Here is a 4518-nt window from a genome sequence, read left to right as displayed (position 1 = left end):
TCTTGGCAGGCGTAGTAGGTGGCAACATTTACATTTGCTTGAATTGTCCTTGGACAAATTTTCTTCACAGTATCAAATATAAAGAAGCCTTACATTAACACCAGGAAAGCAGAGCTTTTCATTCATTTGTTTAAAAAATATATATATATGGCCTTGTTCTCTACTCTGTTGCTGTTCTTATACTGGGATATATGCTCTGAGTCAAGGAGGTGGCAGCTACATCAAAGGCTGCAGTAGAGAAGAGTTGAACCCTGAATATTTGCAGCAAACAGCAGAAACAGTTTTCCTCCTTTCTGAGTACAAAAGAACAAGGAATTATTATCCTTCGTCTCATAGAAAAACAGCAAAATCAATATTTCTCCCCTGGGTCATTTCTTCAGGCTTCCTTCTTTCCTGAAAACTATGCTACTTCTATTCTGGAGATACCCTGCTCCTTTTATGAAGGGAGGAGGGAAACAAGCATTTCTGGGGAGCAGTTATCCAGATGTATATTAGACAGAGATAAATTAAGCTCCAAAACATGCACTTTTGTTAATACAGAGTTCAAGTTCTGTAGATGTTTGTGTGCGTGATGGGACAAACATGGGCTGTCCCATCCGAACTGACCAGGTTTCTCCTGCTGCCTGATAAAGACCCTGAACTGTCACAGTGTCTGAGCGGAAAATGAAAGAAGAAAGGAGTCACTGTGAAATCAGACAGTGCCCAAGTGGACCCCTCTGGCCTTCTTCAGGTAACGTGGCAAGGAGACACAGTTTGCAGGAGAGAATGGTTTATTGGCACCAGGAAGTCAATGTCCGAGGCATATCAGTACAAAATAAGGCACTGTCTTAACAGAGAGCCACACCTAGAAGTATTACAGTCCTTTCCTTGGATCACCCAGAATATGGTACATGAACCCAACTAGCGAGACCCACAGTGGAAGAGCAAGTTTCTAGAATAGCAGCTTGGAAAAGAGCAAACAAATCATGGTAAGGGAGACAGAAAAAAAAAGTGCCAAACAATCTTGTCGTAGCAGGGACACCAGAACCAGGTCTATTTGCAGAGCTGACCGTGTGAGATAAAGACAAGAAAATCAAAGTAAAGAATTTTACTATTTCACTGGGAATTAAAGGACAAAACATAAGTGAGATGCTGTTGCCAGGAACGATGCCTGGAACACTGGAATAGCTGATAAAGGTGTTTGATTAGAATTCCAACCAAGTAGACAGAATGAGACCATGGAGAAACATTGATTTTCCACCCAATGCCACGAAGCAGGAGCTGAGCTATGTACCCATGTTACAGAGTTGCAAGAGCTGTGTCTCTGGGGATGTTAAACATTCCATAAAAGAAGCCAAGATCACCTGTAGGACATGTAAACCCTGCAGGAAGGTATAAAATCAGGAGATAGAGCCCTGGAGAAACACCTGCAGACAGCAAGGGAACAGTTAGCTATCCTGGGAAAAGGACAACCAACACAACAAGTGGTAGGGAACAACTACTGATAACATGGGCAGCAGAGGCCAGGGCAGGTGCTCAGTGCCGAAACAAGAAAGGCTGCAAGAAAAATGCAAGAAAGATAGAGAAACAATATATTTAACTCAATCCTGCATCTGTCTGGGGCATTAAAAAGCAAGAATCCTATCGGGTCTGTGCAGTGCGGCTCCGTCAGCTGGAGGGACCCCAAGCACAGAGCACATGGCCAGGAGCCCCAGCACTGCCCTGCCATGCTTTGGCAGCCAGGTCAGAGCCAGCTGGGTTGTGAAGCCAGCCATGATGTCGTTGGGAGAAGTGATAAGCAGCAATTTTCACCGGGAGAAATGTGACCACGTCGTAGTGATGTACAATAAAACCATCTTGAGGTCAATGGGCAAGGCAGGCTGCTGATAATAAATCCATGAAACTAGAGATGTTATCGCTTGCCTTTTATATTGGTTGACATTCAAGATCACCACCCAGCGCAGAGCACTGACCTGCCTGCAATCACAGGGCAAACCCTCAGTACCCTCAGCTTGTAGGGGATGACAGTCCCCGTGGGCCGCGTCCAGGTTTCCAACGGGACTAAAGGGCACAGCGCTGCTCCCTCTGCCACGTCAGAAAAGATAACATTGCCCAGCAGACCTGGCCCAGACATTTTCTGCATTGTGACCAGAGACCTTCTGCCTGTACATCGCTGCTCAATGTGTATAAATGGCAAACAAGGGAGAACACTCTCCATACTGACATGGTAGCATTTTACACTCACTGTCAGACGTGTGAATGCATACACAAGGCTCCAGACAGAGATTTATTGAGTCCAGAGCCTTATATGCTGCTGTTTTAAAAAGTGCATTGTATATTTTACAAACAATATTATATCGCTAAATTATATAATCATTAAAAATGCATATTTCTTAGCTTGCATTTGTAATAGATGGCTAAATTTGTGGTTTGCATGCTGTAACTGGCACAAGGCCACATGCTTTCACACATCTTCTCATAGACGATGAAGTTGAGTTCCGAAGCCAGTTGTACCATCCTACATATGAATCAATACCACCTAAAGCAGACCAGGTAAAATCACAGTGGGACCAACTGCCTCTTTGTTTGGTGTCAATATATGTAAATATCTGTATCTCTCTGAACAGCTATTTGGATATTTCACAGAAAATGACATACTGGAACTATCAATAAAAGAAAGATAACTTAGATAGCAATCATCACTTCCTGACAGCTGAAATTTCAAAGGAATCAGTGATGCCTTTTTTACTAAAGAGTAACAAAACATTATACACTTAAAATTTGCCTCTTGCTACCAAAGTAATTCAACTGACCTGTGCTAAGGGTTGCATAAAATAGTTTGAGAAGATTTGAGAAGAATAGTTTGACAAGAGAGCAAGAGGCAGAGATTTAAAATGTTGTGTTCTTTCCAATGAATACAAAAAAATGCAGGCAAACTTACCCTAAAACATGGCCTGTTGAACATCTGCTTCTTTATATCAACATATACTAGGTAAAGAACTACATACGTATTTAACTGTGTATATCTTTTGTAAATGCAAATTTTGAATTTTGAATACAATTAAGGTCAGATCCACACAACAGCTGCAGACAAAACACAGCACTTATTTCTCTTCGAACAGTTGTGTTTCTCAGTGTTGTTCAGTGGAGAATTGTGGGATTTATTTACTTCTTTATTTATTTATTTTGTTCTGGCAAGATACAACTCAGATCCGAGAAGAATCCCTTGCGAAAAGCAAAGTTTTCAAAGAGCAGGTGACAATTTCCTTATCCTATGGGCGAGAATATCTCTCACTGATTATAGTTAATTAGGGAGAATGAAGGTTGAACCTTTTTATTGTCCTCAGTAAATTCACCTGTGATGCAGACTGCTTCCAGCACAGCTCTCATTCTGAACTGTGTTTGGAAAGTCCTTCTGTCACAGCTGTGTTTAAATAAATACAACAAGCTCTCTGGGACTGTACAGTGAAAATATTCTAGTTCCTGTTGACTGATTTTTTTTTTTTTTGGGGGGGGTCTGCTAAGAAGGTGATAACATCAATTTTGTTTCTTTTTAACACTTTAAAGGAAGAATTGTGTGATTTTGCTAATGTTGTGAGAAGTTCAGAAAAGAGATAGTAAAGTGATCTGAACCGTGGCTTTCTCATCCCTTGCTGAGGGACCACAACAGGGTTTGGTTGTGCAGTGCCTGGGCCAGATTCTGCTGCCCATATTATGCAGGCAGCCTCCAGCCTTCAAATAGACTGAGCCACAGAGCTTGAGAGCAATGGGCAGTTCTCAGAAAACTGGAAGGTTTTAACCATGTGTGCTCCGGAGACATTCAGTCTGAAAACCAAATGGTCCAAATAGCCACAGAATGATTAATATTCCTAAAGTGCCTGAAGCCCAGGTTGACAAAGAGCGAGATGGCAGCCACAGGCACTTTGGATTTGTGAGGTAAGCCTGAAGCTCCATGCACGTGACTGAAGAAGTATTTACTGTCTTAGTTCCTTTTATTATATTTTATGTAATGTCCTTTTTATTTTTTTTTTCTTCTCTCTGGAATGCTGAGACTTTGGTTGGCACAGTTTGAGCTTTTGGCACATTTTATTTTTTTTTATTTTATTTTTTTTTCCCAGGGAGTTAGGAAAGACTCTTTTTTTAGATGTGAAGTTTGTTCTTGAGGGGGGAAAAAAATAGAAAAGCCCAAATCTTAATAAAATCTGAAGGTGGCAGCAATGAAGTAGCAGCAAAACTACGCCTGGAGCTTTCAGGGCAGGTTTGCAGCATGAAATACTGAGATCCTCAACCTATTGCTGAGTTGAGTTTGCAAGGTCTCATGTCACAGCCCTCCCAAGAGAGTTCTGCGGAAAAAAGGAAGGTGGCATACAGAGATGTGCATAAGTGCAGGTTTGGTTTGTGAAAAGCTGATGAAAACATGCTTCTAGGCACAAAGGTGCTACTGCATTTGTATTTTATATCCTCTATAATGTCATCAGGATGTATTGTGATGAAACTATAAATTGATTTGTGTGGGTTGGTCATCTCAGAACAATGTCC

The sequence above is a fragment of the Tetrao urogallus genome (assembly GCF_951394365.1).
Source record: "Tetrao urogallus genome assembly, chromosome: 6".
Lineage (NCBI taxonomy): Eukaryota > Metazoa > Chordata > Aves > Galliformes > Phasianidae > Tetrao > Tetrao urogallus.
The sequence above is the reverse complement of the archived record's forward strand: the minus strand, read 5'-3'. Positions refer to the sequence as shown.